Genomic DNA, 25,893 nt, shown 5'->3' on the forward strand with positions numbered 1-25,893 from the left:
TTTCTTCTTCTTGAGCCCATTTCCAGCTTTTTGGACGTGCGCTCCATTCTTTGCGGCTTCCTTGCGTAATTTCTCCCGGCTTTTCACACTTTTCTGCTCTTTTGCTCCGCAACTCATCCAACTTTATTTATTACCTAAAAATGCAAAATTAAGTAAAAAAATATTTATTCTTGAAAACAATGAAAATACAGAATATGGGATAAAATGTAGAATTAATGCATAAAAGATGAGTTAAATGCCAACAAAAAGGGATAAATATATACAATATTTGGCACTCATCAAATACCCCCAAACCTGAATTTTACTTGTCCTCAAGTAAAACAAAACTAAGGAAATCCTAACTATACCACTGTCGCTGGTCTCTCGAATGCATTTAGCGTATGCACTAAGCCTTTTAAACCACTAAGTGTCCCTAGTGGACGAGTTGAAGTCTCGTGAAGGTTTGCTTAGAACGTACCTACAAAGTTCTAGGTCAAAATATAAGCTCAGATTCCATCAAATGTGACATGTGCAAAACAGTTAAGCTCACAGCAAAATGGAGATGTCAATCTAGCTATCGAAGGCACAATCCTAGCACTGATAACAAAAAAAGACATGTGATAAGAGTGTAAAGTGTATCTACACATGTGTAAAGAAAGATCTGAAGTATGACTACTAATCACCAAGAGATAGTTTCTCAGGCTAAGAACTGAGGTCGAAATCTAGCTAGCTGTCCGGACTTTACGAGAATTGTGAATGAGTTGGAGGTATTTCACAATTACTCGCGTTGTACATCAATGGCATACACCCTCCTTGCTTATTACAAAAAACACAAAATGACTTTACATGACTCTTATTTACATTGACTATTCTCTTTTATTTTTGGAACAAGAGATGATGGAATTGATAATTTTTTTTTTTTTTTTTTTTTTTTTTTTTTTTTTTTTTTTTTTTTTTTTTGAAAGGAAACACTTTTGATACATATACAAAAGGAAACAAAAATTACATGACACTTTGCAAGAGGTAGCCCTTTTTGATGCACCCAGTTAAATTCGATGGTTGTCTTTCTTAATGTAACCTCCACCTTCTATCCCAACCAACCAAAGAACAAGCTAGTCAAGTTTCGTTCAGTATTCTAAAGTGATTGGCAATCGTAACTTCCTATCAAACACCTTGAAGATCGAGGCCATACATGTATTGGTAGATCGTGCGCGTGCAAATTTCTTATCACTATGTGAATTGTGCTAGAATCAGGGTGCCTAAATATCTAGACTAAGACTCCTAATAATACATATTTGCACAAGAGTCAACATTTCAAGGTAAATGAGCTCCATTTTTATGATTTTTATTTTTTAATTTTTTTTTTGATTTTTCAATTTTTTTTTGGAATTTTTCAATTTTTTCAAAAAGAAGAAGGAGTTCGTTTTCAATTATGGCAAATTATCATGGTATCTACTCTATACCCCCAAACCTAAACTAAACATTGTCCTCAATGTTTCAAAATATGGAAAGAATTATAAAACAATATATGAAGAGGAACATGCTGAGTAGAGTAAAAGGAGAGAGAATACCCGATTGTACGGTGGCAGCTCGATTAAAACTCCGTTATTCAAGGCAAAAATCCATCATATTAGAGTCACAATGGATGAGCACAAAATATACACAAAGGAAATTTAACTAACACATTATCTACAAGAAAATTTGGTTTTTAATGGGATTGGACTTTTTGGAAAAAATTTGGTTTTGTTGGGAAACATTTGGTTTTGATGGGAAAACGAAAAATTTTGGTTTTTAGGGAAAGATTTGGAAAACTTTTTGGTTATTTAGGGAAAGAGTGGACCAGTTTAGTCCACATAGACTGGGTCCTCCAGGTTGGTTGTTTCAATGTCGGGTGGAAATGGCTCAAGGAATGGCTTTAATCTCTGCCCGTTGACTTTGAAAACGTTCTTGTTGGAGACATCCTCCAGCTCTACAGCTCCATGAGGAAAAACTGTGCGTACTAGGTACGGACCCTTCCATCTGGAACGCAGTTTTCCTGGAAAAAGATGTAATCGGGAGTCATACAGCAAGACTTTCTGACCAGGAGTGAAGGATTTGCGCAGAATACGCTTATCATGAAATATCTTCATCTTTGCTTGTACAGCTTGGCACTGTCATAAGCCTCATTTCTCAATTCTTCCAACTCGTTGAGTTGAAGTTTCCTTTGAATTCCAGCTTCGTCCAGAGAGAAGTTCAGCTCTTTGATTGCCCAGTAGGCACGATGTTCTAATTCCACAGGTAGATGGCACGGCTTTCCATACACTAGACGATAGGGGGACATGCCAATTGGTGTCTTATAAGCTGTTCTATAGGCCCACAAAGCATCATTCAATCTCAATGACCAATCTTTCCTGGACGGGTTGACCGTCTTCTCCAGAATGTGCTTAATTTCCCTATTAGACACTTCCACTTGTCCACTAGTCTGAGGGTGGTACGGAGTAGCAACCTTGTGAGTTATGCCATACTTGCGTACTAAAGACTCAAAGTACTTGTTACGAAAATGTGAACCGCCGTCACTGATGATAGCTCTAGGGGTACCAAAACGTGCAAATATGTTCTCCTTTAGAAATGAAAGTACCACCTTGTGGTCATTTGTTCTGGTTGCTATGGCTTCTACCCACTTAGAAACGTAATCAACTGCGACTAGGATGTACAACTTGCTGTCAGACATGGGAAATGGACCCATGAAGTCTATCCCCCAAACATCAAAAATCTCCACAATCAAAATGGGGTTCAATGGCATCATGTTTCTCCTCGAAATGCTTCCTAGCTTTTGACAGCGTTCACAAGCAACACAATAATCATGGCAATCCTTGAACAATGATGGCCAATAGAATCCACACTGCAAGATCTTTGCAGCGGTTTTCTTGGCACTGAAATGGCCTCCACATGCTTGGTCATGACAGAAAGATATCACATCTTTCTGTTCAGTGTTGGGGACACATCTCCTAATGATTTGGTCTGGACAGTACTTAAACAAATATGGGTCATCCCAAAGGAAATGTTTGACTTCAGCCAGGAATTTAGAGCGGTCTTGTCTCGACCAACGTGAGGGCATCCTACCTGTAGCGAGGTAGTTAACAATATCAGCAAACCAAGGAAGGTCTGAGATAGACATCAGCTGTTCATCTGGGAATGATTCTCTAATCAGCTCAGATTCATCAATAGACTCTAAAGTTAATCTAGACAAATGATCAGCAACCACATTCTCACATCCTTTCTTATCACGGATTTCGAGATCGAATTCCTGTAATAAGAGTATCCATCGAATAAGGCGAGCTTTAGCATCCTTCTTGGAAAGAAGATACTTCAAAGCCGCATGGTCTGTGTATATGATGATCTTAGACCCTATCAGATAAGATCTAAACTTGTCTAATGCGAAAACGACGGCAAGCAATTCCTTCTCGGTAGTTGAATAATTGAGTTGGGCATCATTAAGGGTTTTGCTAGCATAGTATATCACATATGGTAGTCTATCAACTCGCTGTCCTAAAACAGCACCAACAGCATAATCAGAGGCATCACACATAAGTTCGAACGGAAGCTTCCAATCGGGTGGTCGGACTATAGGAGCGGTGGTGAGAAGGGTTTTTAATTCCTCCCATGCCTTCACACAAGCAGCATCGAAATTGAAGGCAACATCTTTGGAGAGAAGACTGCACAGAGGTCTGGAGATTTTGCTGAAATCTTTGATGAATCGCCGGTAAAAACCAGCATGACCTAGAAATGATCTGATCTCCTTCACAGAGCAAGGTTGTGGTAGATGTTGAATGAGGTCAACTTTAGCTTTATCCACTTCAATTCCTTTCTCTGAGATGATGTGTCCTAGAACTATTCCTGAATTCACCATAAAATGGCATTTTTCCCAATTTAGAACAAGGTTCTTTTCTTTACATCTGGATATCACGAGGGCAAGATGCTTCAAACATTCGTCAAACGAGGAACCAAAAACAGAGAAATCATCCATAAAGATCTCGAGAAAACTATCTATCATGTCAGAAAAAATGCTCATCATGCAACGCTGAAAAGTAGCAGGTGCATTACACAACCCGAAGGGCATACGTCTATAAGCAAACGTCCCAAATGGACACGTGAATGTAGTTTTTTCCTGATCTTCGAGCAATGTGAATTTGGTTATAACCGGAAAAGCCATCTAGAAAACAGTAGTGACTGTGTCCAGACACACGTTCTAGCATTTGGTCAATGAAAGGGAGCGGGAAGTGATCCTTCCTTGTTACTGTGTTCAACTTCCTGTAGTCGATGCATCGCCATCCTGTGGTTTACGAGTAGGGACTAATTCATTCTGTCGTTCTGAACAACAGTAATGCCTGACTTCTTAGGCACAACTTGAATGGGACTAACCCATTTGCTATCGGGAATTGGGTATATGATACCCGCATCAAGTAGTTTCAGGATCTCTCCTTTGACTACATCTCTCATGTTAGGATTAAGTCTCCTTTGCATTTCCCTATGGTTTGGCATTCTCTTCAAGGTTAATGTGGTGCATGCAAATGGTGGGACTAATTCCTTTGAGATCTGAGATGGTCCATCCTAAGCCTCTTTGTTTCCTTAAGTACTTCTAAAAGCTTACTTTCCTGTTCCGTGTCTAAACATGATGAAATAATGACAGGTAAAGTATCAGAAGAACCTAGGAATGCGTACTTCAACGTACTAGGCAATGTTTTTCAATTCAAGCTTGGGTGGCTCAACAATGGATGGAATAAGCTTGGAATCAGAGAGTAGGGGTGGTTCCATTCATATTTCCTTTCAGTGACGTCCATTTGAGGTACAGATTCGAGCAGAGATAGGACGTCACTACAGTATGCATCATCATAGGAATCAGGGTTAAAGTTCTCCATACATGCTTGAAAGGGGTCGACGGATAGAATGTTAGTCAACGAATCTTGCATTAATCCTTCAATCATATTAACTTCATGCACATCATCATCATCAAGATTCACAGGTTGTTGACTAATATCGAACACATTCAATTCTACCGTCATGTTACCAAAAGACAGTTTTAACACTCCATTCCGACAGTTGATGATCGCGTTGGACGTAGCCAAGAAAGGACGTCCTAAGATGACAGGAATGTGACAGTCTGGGTTTTGTCAGGTTGAGTGTCTAAGACAATGAAGTCTACGGGAAAATAGAATTTGTCAACCTTGATCAAAACATCTTCGACCACTCCACGAGGAATCTTGACAGATCGGTCTGCCAGTTTAGAGTGATAGATGTTGGTTTCAACTCCCCAAGACCTAACTGCTCATAAACAGAATATGGCAGTAGGTTAACACTTGCACCTAGGTCTAATAACGCTTTATTGACCGTGTGTTCTCCTATAGTGCAAGAAATTGTTGGACATCCTGGATCCCTAAACTTGGGTGGAGTTTTGGTTGGTTGAAATGATGGAACTTAACCCTGCTCAGCTAAGAAGCACGTTTTTGCACATTGAGCTTGCGCTTTTGAGTGCACAAGTCTTTGAGGAATTTGGCATAAGCAGGGATTTGCTTGATTGCTTCAAGAAAAGGAATGTTGATGTTGACTCTCTTGAACAGATCTAACATCTCATTGTAATGGGTACTTTTCTGTTGATAGATCAATCTTTGAGGAAATGGGGCAACAGGAAGATGAGTTGGCAAAGGGACATTCACAGCAGTAGAATTGTCAGATTTTCCAACTTGCTCAGATTCTTTGGTTTTCTGGGGTTGTGGAGACAGTGTGGAATTTGTATCAGATCATTAGGTTCGCCCACGTTGTTCTCGATGACTTTACCACTTCGGAGGGTGGTAATGGCATGGATTTGATCAGGTGAGGTTTCAGTGCAGGATGTTGTGCCTGTTTGAAATATCCTCTTTGGATTTTGTTGGGGTTGGCTCGGAAGTTTACCCTTTTCTCTCTCACATATTTGATCCATCTTTTGATCTAGATTTTTCTGACTTTGCATCAAACTCTGGAACATTTCCTCTAGGGTGGATAATCTCTTGTCGGTATTGTGTTGAGGATATGATTGTTGTTGAGAGTTTGATTGTTGTTGAGGGTTTCTCGGGTGTTGATAACCTTGATTGTTCTGATATCCCTGATTGTTTTGATAGCTCTGATTGGGTTGAGATGGTCCTCCTTGAGTGGGTCCTTTTGACCATGAAAAGTTAGGGTGGTTTCTCCATCCTGGATTGTAGGTCTGTGAATAAGGGTTATGCTCTGGTTTTTGAAACATGGCATGTGCCTGTTCAAGCCTAGACTCCTGGACTGCAAGCAAATCTGGACAATTTTGGAATTGATGGTTGGGGTCGTTACAAGCAGCACAAACAGACGAAGCGACATGTTCTCGGAGAGTAGTGGTGGAAGGTTTTGAATTTTTATGTAGTTCTAACTCTTCTAATCTCCTAACTATTGATGCCATGTTTGCTCTACCCTCAAAATCCGCTTCAATCCTAAAAGCCTTTGCTTCGGATGTAGTCTTTCTGGTTTCACGGATGGATTCCCACTGTTGCGTCTTTTCAGCTACTTCAATCAAGAAGTCCCAAGACGCGTCAGCAGTTTTATCTACGAATAGACCATTACACATCGACTCAACCGTTGTTCGGGTGGACACATCTAGACCTTCATACAAAATTTGCACAAGTCTCCATTTTTCAAAACCATGATGGGGACATTGGAGCAATAATTCATTGAATCTCTCCAGGTATCTAGCTAAGGTCTCACCTTCTAATTGCACAAAGCTATTCAGACTTTGACGAATTGTCGCAGTCTTGTGGTTCGGGAAAAACTTTTTGAAAAACTCCTTTATGAGGTCATCCCATGTCATGATGGATTGAGGCTGTAAAGCATAGAGCCAGGCCTTTGCCTTATCTTTCAGGGAGAAAGGAAAAAGCCTTAACTTCAGGGTTTCGTCGGTCATTTGAGTGAAACGCAGAGTTCCACAAATTTCCTCGAATTCTCTCACGTGGTGGTACGGGTTTTCATTCTCAACACCTCTAAAAATAGGAAGCATCTGTATTGTGCTTGATTTCAGCTCATAATGGCCATTAGCCTCGGGCAGCAAAATACAAGAAGGTTGACTGGCTCTAGTTGGGTACATATAATCCTTGAGGGTACGGGTTCTCCCATTGTTTCTGGTTGATCTGGACTGTCTCCCTCAGAACTTAGAATTTCGATAGGTTCGTCTGGGTTAATTCTAACAAGTCTGTTTGTCTGGTCTCTGTAGGTCACAATCATGTCCTAGTAGGTACCTTAACTAACATGTTGGTCAGACAGAGCAATCGGAAACAATTTGGCCCACAAGGGTTATGAAGATTTGGTTTTGAATGGGTTTTGGTTTAAAGAAGGGGTTTTGTTTTTGGTTTAAAAAATTTGGGCTTTGGAAAAAAAATTTTGAACTAAACCTAGCATAAATTATCACAACTCATAAAAGAAAATAAAAACAATAATAATAATTAAACAAACCCATAAAAGAAAAAAAAATAAAAGAAAAATAAAGAAAACAAAAAAAATAATTACAGTCCCAAATATAAAAAAAAAAAAGAAATAAAAATTATTACAATCCCAAATAAATAATTAAATTAAATTACAAGCCCAAATTTGAATTTAAATGAGGCCCAAGTGGGTTAACTCATGGGTTAGGCTTACTTGTTTTTTGGAGGGAAGCCCAAAAATAGGCTTTTAGTCCCCTTTTAGTTGCACAGCCCAGTTGGGCTTTAGGATCGTCCTAAGCAGCTCACGTCCAAGCCCAGCAGCAACAGGTGGAGCAGAGCCCAGCAGAATCTGCAGCGAAGCCCAGGAGCAGAAGTTGCAAGCCCAGCGAGATTGAGGTTACTAAGCCCAGCTCAGTTGGTTCAAGCCCAGCTCAGTTGGTTCAGAGCCCAGCAGCAGAGGGTGCACAAGCCCAGTTGACAGCTTCAGTTGGCAGCCCAGCAGGCTTGGCAGCAGCAACAGCAGCAGCAGCTTGGCAGAGGAAGCACCAACAGCAGCAGCAACAACAGGCTTTGGCTTTGGCTTGGCAGCAGCACCAGCAGCAGCAACAGCAGCAGCAGCAGCTCAGCAGAGAAGGCAACAGCAGCAGCAGGCTTTGCAGCAGCAGCTCAGGTAACAGCAGATGGCAGTACCACTCCCCGGCAGCGGCGCCAAAAACTTGGTGTGATGATAAGAAGCACACAAAACACTTGCAAGTATACAAGGTCAAGATTTATAATATAGTGATGAGTGGGGGTTTGTCCACAGGGAGAGGAGCATATAAGAAGTCTTCCTAGGCTAACAATGGTGACAATGCACTATGGCAGTGAGCAAAGCAAGGGAAATGGCATGAACCAAGATGCAAGGTAAAGCAATAAAGAAACAGTAAGAAACAGCCAAGAAAAGCAGCAAATAACCAAGGCTTGGCAGCCAAGGGCAGGGTGAGGATTATGCACTGACTTCAGTGCACAAAAGCTACAAGGTGCAAGAAAATAAAAAGCAAGAAAATTAACTGAAGAAAATAACTGATCAGGAAGCAAACACACAGGACTGAAATTATAATTGACTGAAAGAGAAGTGGTGGGTAAGCCAAGGCATATGATCCACCTTGTGTCCTAATCAAGTGACATGTTTCTAGGTTATGTTTGTTCCTAAGCATACATCTAGAAATGGAAGAACACCAAATTGCTCACTAGTCTACCCCTAGCATTGGCTGTCTTTTGACAGTACAGCCAATCACAGGCTCTATGAGCATTGGTATCTCCCATTTGCTCAATCAAAACACAGCAACAGGAGAACCATCCTAGCTTCTAGTCACATGACAGTGCACAAGGCTTCACTGAGCCTTGGCCTGATGCTGATTAGCTCATGCTACACATGGATAAGGCAATCACATTCATCACATGTAATAATTCAAGCACAATTAGCAACATATCAGATAACTAAGAACATATGCAATACTCAACTGTTCACTGATAAGCACTGAAATTTGAAGTTCATTAAAATTTAGCTCAATTCTCTACTGGCTAGTCCAGAGAGATATACAGTGTCTTTCACACACTCCACATACTACTAATTTATACCCAATTACACATTTAGGGTTTTCCCCCAATTTTCCCCCAAAATCAGTAGAACTAGGGTTTGGTGAAATTGATTTACCTACTGTTGATGAGATACTCGCTCCATCTCGTCGACCCACTCTTCTCCTGCTTCTTCTCGTTCCTCTCATGCTCCAATTGTTGCTTTAATCATCACTTATATCCCCAATTTCTCACCTAGGGTTTCAGTGAGCAGAGAGATGAGAAATTGGAGAAATTAGTGATGCTAAAGAGATGGTACGTGATGGTGATGATGGGCTTAGGTAGAGTAGAGTTGGGGAGAAAATAGTGGAGTGATTTGGGGTGAGGTGGTGGTACGGAGTATGGTGGTTCTGCAGAGGGGGGTGATGGAGGAGATGGGTTCGATGGAGAAAGGGGAAGGGTGCGTTTGTTTGAGGTCTAGGGTGTTCGACACTTGGGTGTGAGGCGAGTGCATCGATTTTTGATGTTCAGCGAGACTAAGCCGTGGGATAGGGAGATGAAAGATCAATCGGACGGTGAGATGAAGTGAAGCTTGTAGCGACCGCTGGATTATATAATACAACAAAATCAACGACGCCAGATGGAGTTAGGTGTTGTAGTGTTAGGCGGAGATATCAAACTTTGATGCACAGCAAGGGAGCGACCGTCGGATGCTTCTGAGAACTGATCTGACGGCTGAAGACGCAAGCGGGTATGGATTTGGGTTTTAGGCTTTTGGGTATAGAATATGGGTTTGGGAAATGAGTTTGGGCTTGGAAAACCTTGAGCCCACTTCTTCTTTAAGAACAACTTTCTCCTTCTTGAGCCCATTTCCAGCTTTTTGGACGTGCGCTCCATTCTTTGCGGCTTCCTTGCGTGATTTCTCCCGGCTTTTCACTACTTTTCCGCTCTTTTCGCTCCGCGACTCATCCGAACTTTATTTATTACCTAAAAATGCAAAATTAATTAATAAAAATATTTATTCTTGAAAACAATGAAAATACAGAATATGGGATAAAATGTAGAATTAATGCATAAAAGATGAGTTAAATGCCAACAAAAAGGGATAAATATATACAATATTTGGCACTCATCAGTCTCCCACTAATCCAAGGTACAGTTGTACTCCCTACGCCTCTGATCCCTTCAACATACTACGCACTTGATTCCCTTAGCCGATCTCACCCACAACTAAGAGTTGCTACGACCCAAAATCGCAGGCTTTAACAATAAATAAATTTGTCTCACACAGACAAGTTTATCAAAGGTTCAATCTGTCTCCCACAGAAAAACCCTAAAGTTTTTGTTCCATATTTTGATAATAATCAAGGTGAACAGGAACCAATTGATAATCCGGTCTTATATTCCCAAAGAACAACCTAGATAAATCAATGGTAGCGAAACAAGATGTTGCGGAATCACAAACAATGAGACGAAGATGTTTGTGACTACTTTTTATATCTTGCCCATCAGAGATATTAATCTCAAGCCAATCAATCAGATTGTACTCGTACGATAGAAGATGCAAGATCAGATCACACAATTACGATAAAAGTAGTATCGGTCTGGCTTCACAATCCCAATGAAGTCTTTAAGTCGTTAACCTGGGTTTAGAAGAAGAAAATCAAAGGTTAAAGGAGAAACGACTCTAGCACGCAAACTAGTATCACACATTAGGTGTGGGGATTAGTTTTGCAAAGTTGCTAGATGTCCCCTTATATAGTCTTTCAAATCAAGGTTTCGTCTTGGTCACAAAGAAAACAATATCCACCGTTAGATGAAAACCTGATTTAGATTCAAGATAATATTTCTCAACCGTTAGATCGAAAAACTTAGCTTGTTATACACAAATGAAATGTACGCTTCTAGGTTTGTTAACCGTACCCAAACATGTACATTGTTGGTTCAACAATAGTTAACCAAAAGGTTACCCATATGAGAATTTCATACCAACCATATTCTTCTTCACCATAACTAGTTTAAGTGACTCAAATGAACTAGTTAGAGAGTTGTTCAACTGCAAGGGAATCTTATGTACTACACAAGACACCATTGAAGCAAAGATGATTTGATTCACTTGAATCCGTTCATGAACTTTATAGCCACGGTTTGCAATTTGCATTCTTTGGTCTTTATAAGTTTAAGTTTAGAAATCATCTTCAGATATATAACCTTCTTAAGTTCGCACATTAGGTTCGCGGACTTAAGCAACAGGGCAGAGTTTACAAACTCCAGCAGAAAATCTAGGCTATGACTTTCCGCCGGTGCGCGGACTGGTACTCCCGTAACAAGTTTGTCAACTCCAACAGAATTTCTCGGGATGAGACGTTCGACAGTTCACGGACTGAGTTCGCGGACTTGGCAACAAGCCATTCTTCCGGTTTCTATTGATCAACAAAGTTCGCAAACTTTGGTTCAAGGAATAGGACTTATGCACATATGTGTTTCCACAGCAATACTTATGTCCATCATTGGTTATGTAATCTAAACTCTCATTCCAACTATTGAAACATTATTAGAGGACGTTATATAGTTGTTACACCATTTCTCGTCAAAGCAATTTTCAAAGTGATTGAAACATATCATGACTTTCGTCACTAGGTAAAGATAAACATGGTCGAAGCGAAACGGTTACCAACACATATTTCGAGATATAGATAGGAGATATATACTCGGATCGAAATACCAAATGTGTATAATCCAAGTATATATATATAGCATACGACTTTTTGTCTCAAGAAGTAGGAGATAGAGTAGATAGACATTTGAGTGACAGATAAATTCAAGTCTTCACATACCTTTTTTTCGAAAAGTTCCACCGGTTCCTTAAGTAGTTCTTCTTCTTGTATGATGAATCTCCATGAAGTCCTTGAGATCACCTACACTTTCTATCCTAGTCCGAGACTTAGCTATAGTAGACTAGAAATCAAGACTTATAGTTTTGATCACAAACATTGACAAACATGCTTGAGATAGCAACGCATGCGAGTTCGACCGAGCAATGCTTTAACAATCTCCCCCTTTGTCAATTTTAGTGACAAAACTATCAATACATATGGAATACAAAAAATAAATAAAGAAACTTTAGTATCTCCTATTCCACATGTCTAATCTTCAACATTCCTCGAAATCTTCGTCACTTCCAAGTACTCCAATGATCTTAAAGGTTGTAAGTTTAGCATCACCGTTGTTGAAGATCCATAGCTATAACAATGAGAAAGCATCGGTCTCGATCATTGTTATACAGTGTCATAGTATTATTACACAGTGTCAAAGTCCAATTATATCACAACTTCAACAATAATACTATGGTGATATGTATCACCCCCCCTTAGTCAATACTCCATCTCACATGGAAACCACTCCCCCTTACACAATGATCCGAAAACCATATGTATTTGTAGTGTGAACTACATATTAATTCTCCCCATTTTTGTCAATAAAATTGGCAAAGGTACAAGAACGAGATCATAATGAAATTTCCGTAAGAGACATTTCATGAATAAAAGAAAAACAATACATACCATCTAATTTAGATGCAATCATATAGCCGAAGATAATAGCATTCATCAAGGAGTTTAAAGATACAAGATAACCCCTTTAAAATTCCACATCCGCACACCCCTCAAGATATGACCATTAAGCACAAGTTCAAAAGAACTCTCCCCCATTTTATGTCATTCCCAAGGGAACAACAAGAGCGACCTTAATTTCAAAAGAAAAGAAGGATTTTTATTGGACACCAGAAACCATGAGAATGTATCCAAAAACTCAATCAAATTAATCACAAGTAAACCCATGATTAATTAATCGAAATACACAATAAAATTAAACACAAAAGTGATCAACTTAATTGATTATGCTCGACATAAGAGAACTTACGGAGCATACGACTAACGTACCCATCAAAAAATGAATAGTATAGTCGTTCATATACTCAACATAAGAGGAATCTTACGGAGTATGAAAATACTCAACTAGATTAATTACAAGATAACCCATAATTAATCTAATTGGAATACACAATTAATCAAACTAATTACAAAAGTAATCAATTTAATTGTCATTTGTTTTCCTCGACATAAAAAGACTTATGGAGCAATAACTAAATAACCAAACAAGATGATTAATTTAGTTCAAGAATGCTCAACATAAATTACCTTACTGAACAACCAACAAAGCTAATCAAAAAATTAATAAACTTGGTTGTATCGTGCTCAACATAAGACACATTACGGAGCCTCGCAATATTACATAAAATATGGATCAGTGAAGATCAATACTGTGGAATACACAAGGATTCATTCTATCTTCCATCACTATTTGCATAACGATTTTTAATAGACATAATCCTTGAACACAAAAGATTTTAACCTATCTTCCATCAAAGAATTGACAATATAGGTTTAACTTTTGTATATGTCAAAAGTCTATTTTTGTGATTTTTAATTGTTGTTGTAGTAATAAAGATTCGAACTCTAAGTCTTGTGAAGATTAAATTTAAAGATTTATTGAAAATGATAAATAAAAGAGAGAGTTTCTGGGACTAGTATTTCACCGAATTCATATCATCAAGTTCAATTATTTATTCTTCAACAATTCTAGCTCAATAAATAAAAACATGGACTCTTATTTTTGCAAAGATAGATTCTCAAAATATTAGTTGTAAATCCTAAGTATGGGACATCAAAACATCTAAGAAAGCATGACCCATCAAATAAAATGACAACTAATTAATCAAAATCATAATTCTATTTTAATTAGTGCAAAAGTCATATAGAGAATAAAATAATTTTACCCATGTATGAAATTCGGCTTCCTCCGTCGACCCAGTGTTGGGGTTTAGCTACTCATGATGTAGACACTTTCAAAATATTTTTTATATATTTCAAATGGTGTTTACAATGAAGAAAAGGAGAAAAATAACATAAACCGCTAAACAGGCGTTACAAACTCTCCCAACTCTCGATACCCTTCTATGAAACAACAACACTCTTTATATAGCCAGCAGAACCAAGAAATATCGCTCAATCACTCCAAAAATTCTTCCATTACTCGGCAGTAAAAGAATATATCTTCGAGATATTTTCTTCCCTTTCTTGCCTCCTTCACACGTCTTTTGTTGGTTGTTAAACTTTCCAAACTTCCTGTGAGAATAAAACCAAGTCTGACAGAATATCTTCTCCCATTAATGCGCAAAATCTTCCAAAGATAAATAACAGAAACCCGTGAATATCTTCCTTGCCCTGTTTTGTTCCAACGATAAAATATCCTTCCCTTTTTGATTTCAACGTAATTACCACCCTTGTTTAGTGGAAACAGGTCAATCCTAATCAAATCTTGTGAACAAATCTTATAGAATATCTTCCAAATCTTTTCCAGAGATCTCTCACCCTTGTGAAAAACTCGGTGAATATTTTCTTTCCTGTTTATCTTCTCACGCGTAGGATGGAAACCTGCACACTCCCTTCACGTTTAATATTTGTTTCACCAACAATATTTCCAACAGAATCCCTAATATTGACTTCCATGTATTAATCCAAATCCACATGAATTTCCTTTTTTTCTTTGACAGTGAAACTCTTACCGGCACTGTTTACCCGTAATAGGCCCATAACAATCAAAATAATCAAGAAAGGTCCAATCATCACTCTGCGGTTTTAATCCAGTGAATAACTCCGAGTTCGCTGTTCATCAAATAATTTTCCCGCCAAAAACAAATTCAAACAAGGAAGAAAAGGTTGCCTCTAACCAAAACGTGGGTGCCTTTAGTAGATGGGGTGCCCTGGGGTGTGAATAGCAATTAGGGTGCCCCTTAGTAATTGAGTACCCCTTAGCCAACAATGAAAGTCCGAATAGCAAATGTCCTCTAGAGGTGCCTTTAACAGTTTTTTGAGCTGATTTTTCTAAAAACGTTTATTTGCCCAAAAACCCCTACAAATAAGTTTATTAGTGATAAAATGAGTCTCAGCTAGTGTATTTATGGGTGAAAATGTGTCACACTTGCATGTTCATCAAATTCCCCCACACTTATATTTTGCTAGTCCTCGAGCAAAACAGAAAATTGACCCGCTTCAAAGCTGGTCATATAATAAGAGAGAGAGAGACCCGATACACAGCTGATCATAATTTTTTTTTTTGGACCCGCTACACAGCTGGTCATAACATGTAAAAAAAAGAAGAAAAGACCCGCTACACAGCTGGTCATATAATGCAAGAAAAAAGAAAAGACCCGCTATACAGCTGGTCATAACCCTAACAATAAATTATTATTATTATATTTTTTTTAGACCCGCTACACAGCTGGTCATAACATGCAAGAAAAAGGAACAAACCCGCTACACAGCTGGTCATGATTTGTAAGGAAATTCCTGAAAAAATAAAGTAAAAAGTTAACCTCTCCCCCACACTTAAACATTACATTGTCCTCAATGTAATTAAGTCATCCAACGTAAATATTAAGATGGGAAATGCAAAAAGTAAACCAAAATAAAAATAAAATAAAATAAATATACCTACTGGAATGTACAGAAATGGATCCCCAAAAATTAACAGCCTGAAAATTTGGGGATCAACCCAAAATACAGTATTTACAAACGACAGCTTCACAATTATGCTATGAAAATATGGTGACATTGAAACTGTCTGAAATAGAGGATTACCCCCAAACCTAGTTTTTACTTCACATGGAAGTGAGTATAGAACAAAATATTGGGATACTATTGGGACTGCAGAAATATCAATTGGCTCATGCACTGTATCAGGAATAGGAAAGTCCCCTGGGTATTTAGATGCAAAGTACTCCAATAAAATTTTAGAAGCACACAATTCTAACCCTAAATTAGGTAACTTTTGAAAGTCTAGAGGTCTAGAAAAAACCTCTAAGTTTAGTGAATTATCTTGTGATATAGATTCATCTATGGAATTAGGCAAATCATCATCTACACAATCATCCACAGGGTCATCTACAAATTCTGTCTGGAACAGAGAGTCACTACTAGACTTATCATCATCATCATTAAATAATCTTTGACATTCAAGAACTCTCAATCTTTGTTCCAAACTAGGCGGTGTGTGTTCGTAATACTTCTCATATATTGTTAAAGGTGATTCTTCACTTACCTCATGTGGAGCAGAAACTCCATACCGTTGCCTACGCTTATATTCAGCAAGCGTCATCTCAGATGAGGTTTCCTGATAATTTGACTTTCTAAGCTTATATTCCGCCAGCGTCATCTTAGGTGACGTCTCCTCAGAAGAAGTCATCATCCTCAAAAAGTTCCTGAAAACAAATACAAAAAGAAACGCATAAAAAGGAAAAAAAAATAATCTAAAATGAAATAAAAATACTTTACAAAATAAATAAAAATAAACCTAAAAATTAATCTAAAAACAAATCTGCGTCGGCGACACCAAAATTTTGTGATTTTTAAGTTGTTGTTGTAGTAATAAAGATTCGAACTCTAAGACTTGTGAAGATTAAATTTAAAGATTTAATGAAAATGATAAATAAAAGAGAGAGTTATTGGGACTAGGATTTCACCGAATTCATATCATCAAGTTCAATTATTTATTCTTCAACAATTCTAGCTCAATAAATAAAAACATGGACTCTTATTTTTGCCAAGATAGATTCTCAAAATGTTAGTTGTAAATCCTAAGTATGGGACATCAAAACATCTAAGAAAGCATGACCCATCAAATGAAATGACAACTAATTAATCAAAATCATAATTCTATTTTAATTAGTGCAAAAGTCATATAGAGTATAAAATAATTTTACCCATGTATGAAATTCGGCTTCCTCCGTCGTCCCAGTGTTGGGGTTTAGCTACTCATGATGTAGACACTCTCAAAATATTTTTTATATAGCTCAAATGGTGTTTACAATGAAGAAAATGAGAAAAATAACATAAACCGCTAAACAGGCGTTACAAACTCTCCCAACTCTCGATACCCTTATATGAAACAGCAACACTCTTTATATAGCCAGCAGAACCAAGAAATATCGCTCAATCACTCCAAAAATTCTTCCATTACTCGGCAGTAAAAGAATATATCTTCGAGATATTTTCTTCCCTTTCTTGCCTCCTTCACATGTCTTTTGTTGGTTGTTAAACTTTCCAAACTTCCTGTGAGAATAAAACCAAGTCTGACAGAATATCTTCTCCCATTAATGCGCAAAATCTTCCAAAGATAAATAACAGAAACCCGTGAATATCTTCTTTGCCCTGTTTTGTTCCAAACGATAAAATATCCTCCCCTTTTTGATTTCAACGTAATTACCACCCCTGTTTAGTGGAAACAGGTCAATCCTAATCAAATCTTGTGAACAAATCTTATAGAATATCTTCCAAATCTTTTCCAGAGATCTCTCACCCTTGTGAAGAACTCGGTGAATATTTTCTTTCCTGTTTATCTTCTCACGCGTAGGATGGAAACCTGCACACTCCCTTCACGTTTAATATTTGTTTCAGCAGAAGTAGAACTCACATAAGTACCAACAATATTTCCAACAGAATCCCTAATATTGACTTCCATGTATTAATCCAAATCCACGTGAATTTCCTTTTTTCTTTGACAGTGAAACTCTTACCGGCCCTGTTTACCCGTAATAGGCCCATAACAATCAAAATAATCAAGAAAGGTCCAATCATCATTCTGCGGTTTTAATCCAGTGAATAACTCCGAGTTCGCTGTTCATCAAATAATTTTCCCGCCAAAAACAAATTCAAACAGGGAAGAAAAGGTTGCCTCTAACCAAAACGTGGGTGCCTTTAGTAGATGGGGTGCCCTGGGGTGTGAATAGCAATTAGGGTGCCCCTTAGTAATTGAGTACCCCTTAGCCAACAACGAAAGTACGAATAGCAACTGTCCTCCGGAGGTGCCTTTAACAGTTTTTTGAGCTGATTCTTCTAAAAACGTTTATTTTCCCAAAAACACCTACAAACAAGTTTATTAGGGATAAAATGAGTCCCAACTAGTGTATTTATGGGTGAAAATGTGTCACAGTTGCGTGTTCATCAAATTCCACCACACTTATATTTTGCTAGTCCTCGAGCAAAACAGAAAATTGACCCGCTTCACATCTGGTCATATAATAAGAGAGAGAGAGAGACCCGCTACACAGCTGGTCATAATTTATTCTTTTTTTTGGACCCGCTACACAGCTGGTCATGACATGCAAAAAAAAAAGAAAAGACCCGCTACACAGCTGGTCATATCCCTAACAACTATAATTAATTTTTTTTTAGACCCGCTATACAGCTGGTCATATAATGCAAGAAAAAAGAAAAGACCCGCTATACAGCTGGTCATAACCCTAACAATCAAATTATTATTATTATTATTATTATTATTATTATTATTATTATTATTTTTTTATATTTTTCATATTTTTTATTTTTTTTTCTTTTTTTAGACCCGCTACACAGCTGGTCATAACATGCAAGAAAAAGGAACAGACCCGCTACACAGCTGGTCATGGTTTGTAAGGAAATTCCTGAAAAAATATTACATTGTCCTCAATGTAATTGAGTCATCCAACGTAAATATTAAGATGGGAAATGCAAAAAGTAAACCAAAATAAAAATAAAATAAAATAAATATACCTACTGGAATGTACAGAAATGGATCCCCAAAAATTAACAGCCTGAAAATTTGGGGATCAACCCAAAATACAGTATTTACAAACGACAGCTTCACAATTATGCTATGAAAATTTGGTGAAATTGAAACTGTCTGAAATAGAGGATTACCCCCAAACCTAGTTTTTACTTCAAATTGCAATATAAAAAATCATAACGATTAAGTACTGCAAACCATCATCCTCCAAATATTTTTAGAATTTAATACCAATAAACCTAAAAAAAAACAACAAGAAGATGAAAATAATAGCTATGTGTAGTCACAATCATTGCTATTCAAAGCACTAGTTATTCTTCCAACTAAATCAAAAAGAAGACTTACTAGGCATCGTAGATATTTCTCAGAGCATCTACAGAAAATTCCTTCTCATTATTGAAAAACCCATTGATTATGGGATCGTTCAATTCCTCTAGATCTTCAGAAATATCAGTTAACTCACTAAGTTCTCTTTTTAGATCACGCAGGGTATCCTTGGTCAGAGACAACCTTTGTTCATAATGAGTTATTTCTTCCAAAGAGGAAATGATTCGAGATTTTAAATCATTTCGATTGTTGATGAAAACTTCCACCATGTCTCTAGCACGACAAACAGAAAAGAGACAGTTAAAGGAAGAACCTTCTCCATTGATTGTTGACTTCTTCTTTATCATTCTCGAGGAAGTGATTCCTTTGCACAGATGTACATTGACTGCTTCTACTGCACCTCTTTTGGTAGTACCTCTAGTTACAGGAGCCATGAGAACATAATTAAAGGAAGGAGAAAACAAACAATAAAAGGAGATTTATAAGTGTCAAACCCTAGACCATTTTGACACAGTCTTCCAAGAATCTAAAAATAAGATTACCTACCCAAACTGAAATACACGAACATTGACTTGAGCCACTTCTCATCTTTCCCAAATTAAAGATGAGAAGGAAAACGTCACCATTCAGTTGGTGACCGGACGGGCCAAATGTCCACTTCCCTTGTTTTTTTGTGGCTTGTCACTGTTGGTTGTGCTAACAGATTTCCTACTTCTTCTGGAATATTTACCTTGCTTATCTTTATCCAGACTCACTCTTTGCATGTTCTTTTGAAGTTTGGTGACTCTTTTGTTGCTTTTCTTGAATCTCTAACATGTATTTTTATCATTCCTTGAGTGTCCACAGAAGGAGTTGATCAATGTGGATTTTTCATCTGCATGTAATTTTTCCTGTTTGACACAACACCCAACCATTGTTTCCTGATTTGCAGAATCCATCACTTTTGCTGTTTTGCTTTTGAATCATAAACCATGATTGTTCCCAAAGGATCTCTGACCAAACAACATTGCTAAATTTTTTTCAGAGCTTCCAGACAGCCTTTGCATGTCATCTCTGAGAGAATTAAGCTCTTCTTCCTTTAGAGACATGGTTTTGAAGAATTTAATATGAAGATGCTCTATCTCAATATTTTTCGTCTGGAGTGATGATTCAACATTCCTCAAGGAGGCTTTAAGACGAAGGTTCTCTTGAAGAATCTCTTTATTCAGGAGATCAACCAACTCAGTGTCAAATTCAAGTTCCGAATCAGAATTTGAAGTTGAAAGAGAATCTGAGGTAAGGGAAGTAAATCCATTGCACCGGTTAGACTCATCTGAGTTATATAGAGAAGGATTGTCTTCTGTTGAATTATTTTCAGCAACCAGAGAAGATGGAAAACCTGCAAATTTAATCTTCCTTTTTATTAGATTCTTGACCTCTTTGACTACAAGTGAATGATCACCAGGACAGAGGAGAGGAAGACATTTCAGTTTTGTTCATAACGTTGAGTGTGAACGTTTTTCCTGTCTCTTGATCAAGAATTCTTAACTTTCCATTTAGTGAAGTCTTGGAAAGTGTATCAGGGTTATTTCCTTCAATGATGACATGCTTCTTAGAATCGTATCTTGATGGCAGCGATCTGAGGATTTTCATCACAATGTCCTTTTCAGGAATTGTCTTACCCAATGTAAATGATGCATTAACAATTTCAGACACTTTATGGTAAAAATCATCAATCGATTCATTATCTTCCATACGAAGATTTTCCCATTTGGAATTAATATTTTGAAGTCTGGCTTCCTTTTCACTGGTATTTCCTTCGAATACGTTTTCTAAGATATCCCAAGCATCTTTATACCTAATGCAATTTGACACATGGTGTTGAAGGTGTGGGGTAATGTCATGTATGATGGCATTCAAACCGTCGGAGTTTTGCTTTGCAACAATTATTTCGGCAGGATTATATTCACCAATATTCTTGGGAATGTTTACGTCTCCAACTTCCACAATAGGAGCATCATAGCCATTAACAACATATACCCATGATTGAAAATCACGTGCTTGAAGAAAAGCTCGCATAGCAATTTTCCACCATAAGTAATTAGATCCATCAAAGACTGGTGGTACGTTAACAGAGATAGTACCTCTGTCCATAGAGTCGTATCGCTACAAACACATACTTGTAAGGTCTTAAACGTGTTTTCCTACTCTGATACCAATTGAAAAAACGAGGGTCTAACAACACCACCCAATATTTCACTTAAAAATCTGTATGGAAAAACTCAAATATACTTTTAAGAGAATCAACAAGACTCAATCAATTAAAAGTACATCAACGAGTTTATATCTCTCTCTCTTGATTTGATTTCCTCAAACAGAAACTGCAAGTACCAATCAAATACAAGGAATAACTTGGATGGTACCAAAGACCAATATCCAAGGATCAATCAATGACAATCAAAAACCAAAGGTTGGATATTTCTAATTGATGATCTAACGCACAACCTGTATTATTTCAATTATAAAGATAAAACAATACAATGCGGAAACTGAAATAACACAGACACCATAAATTTTGTTAACGAGGAAACCGCAAATGCAGAAAAACCCCGGGACCTAGTCCAGATTGAACACACACTGTATTAAGCCGCTACAGACACTAGCCTACTCCAAGCTAACTTCGGACTGGACTGTAGTTGAACCCCAATCAGTCTCCCACTGATCCAAAGTACAATTGTACTCCCTACGCCTCTGATCCCAGCAGGATACTGCGCACTTGATTCCCTTAGCTGATCTCACCCACAACTAAGAGTTGATACGAACCAAAATCGCAGGCTTTAACAATAAACAAATCTGTCTCACACAGACAAGTCTATCAAAGGATCAATATGTCTCCCACAGAAAAATCCTAAAGTTTTTGTTCCGTCTTTTGATAATAATCAAGGCGAACAGGAACCAATTGATAATCCGGTCTTATATTCCCAAATAATATCCTAGATAAATCAATCACCTTACAACAATCTTAATTGTATGGTAGCGAAACAAGATGTTGCGGAATCACAAACAATGAGACGAAGATGTGTGTGACTACTTTTTATATCTTGCCTATCGGAGATATCAATCTCAAGCCAATCAATCAGATTCTACTCGTACGATAGAAGATGCAAAATCAGATCACACAACTACGATAAAAGTAGTGTCGGTCTGGATTCACAAACCCAATGAAGTCTTTAAGTCGTTAACTTGGTTTTAGAAGAAGAAAACAAAAGGTTAAAGGAGAAACGACTCTAGCACGCAAACTAGTATCACATGTGAGGTGTGGGGATTAGTTTTGCAGAGTTGCTAGAGTTCCCCTGATATAGTCTTTCAAATCAGGGTTTCGCCTTGGTCACAAAGCAAACAATATCCATCGTTAGATGAAAACCTGATTTAGATTCAATCTAATATTTCTCAATTGTTAGATCGAAAAACTTAGCTTGTTATACACAAATGAAATGTATGCTTATAGGTTTGTTAACCATACCCAAACGTGTACATTGTTGGTTCAACAATAGTTAACCAAAAGGTTAGCCATATGAGCATTTCATACCAACCATATTCTTCTTCACCACAACTAGTTCAAGTGACTCAAATGAACTAGTTAGAGAGTTGTTCAATTGCAAGGAAATCTTATGTACTACAAAGGACACAATTGAAGCAAAGATGATTTGATTCACTTGAATCGCTTCATGAACTTTATAGCCACGGTTTGTAATTTGCATTCCTTAGTCTTTATAAGTTTAAGTTCAGAAATCATCTTCAGATATATAACCTTCTTAAGTTCGCACACTAGGTTCGCGTACTTAAGCAACCGGGCATAGTTTACAAACTCCAGCAGAAAATCTCGGCTAAGACTTTCCGCTGGTTCGCGGACCGGTACTCACGTAACAAGTTTGTCTACTCCAGCAGAATTTCTCGAGATGAGAAGTTCGACAGTTCGCGGACTGAGTTCGCGGACTAGGCAACAAGCCATTCTTCCGGTTTCTCTTGATCAACAAAGTTCGCAAACTTTGGTTCAAGGAATAAGACTTATGCACATATGTGTTTCCACAACAATACTTATGTCCATCATTGGTTATGTAATCTAAACTCTCATTCCAACCATTGAAACATTCTTAGAGGACGTTATATAGTAGTTACACCATTTCTCTCCAAAGCAATTTTCAAAGTGATTCAAAAATATCACGACTTTCGTCACTAGGTAAAGATAAACATGGTCGAAGCGAAACGCTTACCAACACATATTTCGAGATATCGATAGGCGAGATATACTCGGCTCGAAATACCAAATGTGTATAATCCAAGTCTATATATATAGCATACGACTTTTTGTCTCAAGAAGTAGGAGATAGAGTAGATAGACTTTTGAGTGACAAATAAATTCAAGTCTTCATATACCTTTTTGTCGAGAAGTTCCACCGGTTCCTTGAGTAGTTTTTATTCTTGTACGATGAATCGCCATGAAGTCCTTGAGCTCAACTACACTTTCTATCCTAGTCCGAGACTTAGCTACATTAGACTAGAAAACAAGATTTATAGTTTTGATCACTAACATCGACAAACATGTTTGAGATAGCAACGCATGCGAGTTCGACCGAGTAATGCTCTGACAATTATGACACTAGAAAAATGGTGTTCATAATTTGGCGTTAGAAACAGGAAATGGGTAAGGAATTTATTCTACATGTTCCATATCTACTTTTTTTAAGTTTTTTATTGATCTCCAGAAACTGATTCTTAACTTTTCTTTTTCTTCATTTGAGGTTTGTTTTAATTTGGTGTTCTCACATGAAAGTTTGTTTGGGTACCACTCAACTAACAAATAACATCCGAGAACACCCATACGTTAGCTTTCAAGGATTTTATTAATCTTCGGAAACTTTTAAGCTTTTAAGGATTTTATTATTCTTCGGAAACTAGATTTCAATCGGACAAACCCAATTTTTCTCATCTGTACACCTACATAATTCCCCGTTGTTTTTAATCTAGTGATTTCTGATTAATATTACTTGCTATTATAAATTGGGTATTGTTACATCATCTGCTCTTTCGATTTTACTTTCAGCAACATGATCTTTTAGTTGTTTTCCCATTGAAGTTCAAGCTTCGAACTGAGCCTAAAAACACTGGCTTTTGACCGATTCACGAGAATGATTCACCAAACCCTTACTTTTAAACTAGTTTTCTATTTAAACTACAGATCTGTTCCAACTAGCCCCGATGGCAGTTTAATTTTCTTTGTAGTATTTTCTCTCCATAATTTTATCAATTTGCAGGGACAAATATCAGAGGATACCACCATCGGAGACACACCGCGGCGTAATACAAACAACCAATTTCAGCACCCATGAAAGCAGCTACATCTTCGGTTCGGTAGTTAAGCTTAACCGATGCACAAGTCACCGGACATCACCTATAATATGCAGCTTACCCGACGTATAAGTTGCCGCTCCAGACAAGTTGATACTTTTCTAAACAGTCTATTACGCTACACAAGCTGATATCAAACAACGCTCATGATGTACGAAGACCAAGATTGGCAGCACGATAGCAGTTTCGTTCCCAAGCTTCCAGAAAAGTTAACCGATGTGTTACTCGACGTTAGAAGCCCAATGTAGTGGAACCAAAGCTGGACGACGATGCAATTCCAATCCACTACTCCGAGGACAAAAGCTTATTTGAGGATGTGCCAAAGTCCGAAGACTCTGATGCAGTTCCAGCCCCTCATTCCGATGATGCAGTTCACGACCAAGACCAATTGCCAAGATAGAACAATAGTGGAACACGAGTCAAGGGAAATTGCAGTTCAACTAAGAGAGTGATTTCCCAATGAGGATTTCCGAAAACATTTTTGAGTTTCATTTTTATGAAGGTTCGTGATGATTCAATATCCAATGTCGATGCAAGTAACCCCAAAATGTAAAGCTGCTGCATATCCACCAATGTTGCTACCAACGTGAAGATACAATACGCAGAAAAAATCACTTTTGAGGAGAGGAGATCCAGAGGAGCAATGAAGTTAGTTCCACCCCCTAACACCGATGATATGATGCTCGATGCTGATGATCCAAGTTAACCCGATGTACAAAGTATCTCGTGGTCCAAGGCGCGAAGACGGCAAGCCAAAGTTTGGATCCAGACCAGCTCACACTAAAGGAGAGCAGTTCGAGTTGGTGATGGAATCGACATCACAACAAACGACGATATAAAAGCCCGATAACGAAGAGTCAGGCAAGCTGAAGTACAGTTCATCCCGTGCATAGCTCAAACCCGAAGGTAGCGGACTGGTGACATTGTTACTCTACGTACAAGTAACCCAATGATGAAAAGTCCTGCGACGGAGATGAAACAAACCGATGCCGAAGATCTGAAGTCTAACAACGATGATGAGAAGTCTTGGAACGATGGACCAAATTCAGACGATGATTCAAATCTGATGCAGATAAATCAAAGCTCCATAACGGAGATGCAAAAACCAAAGAGGGCGTAAATTCTGACCGTGGGGATGAACCTCCAGTGACAATGCTGAAAATGCTTAAAGTTCAGTTCAATAACGCAGAGTCTGATGCAGTCCCCTCCACTCCAGTGATGCAGCCTCCATCTTCGGACGATGATCTAAATTTCGAACCAGAGTTCAGTTCGAAGACGCAAAGTCTGATGCAGTCCCGATCAAAGTTGGTGCCGGAAGATTAATTCCAAGGTGGTAACGAAGATTAATTTCAACAAAGGCCACATTTACAGAGTTGGTGTTATTGATGAGTATTCCTCGTTATTGGTGATAATAAACGTGCTTTGGCCAGGGAAGTTTGGCAATATTTTACTGTGGAATTGCAGAGTTGTTGTTTTTCCGCTCAATGTCGAGGCTACAGTTTCGTCTTAGCAGCTGTAATGTGGT

The sequence above is a fragment of the Papaver somniferum genome, chromosome 11 (assembly GCF_003573695.1).
Source record: "Papaver somniferum cultivar HN1 chromosome 11, ASM357369v1, whole genome shotgun sequence".
Lineage (NCBI taxonomy): Eukaryota > Viridiplantae > Streptophyta > Magnoliopsida > Ranunculales > Papaveraceae > Papaver > Papaver somniferum.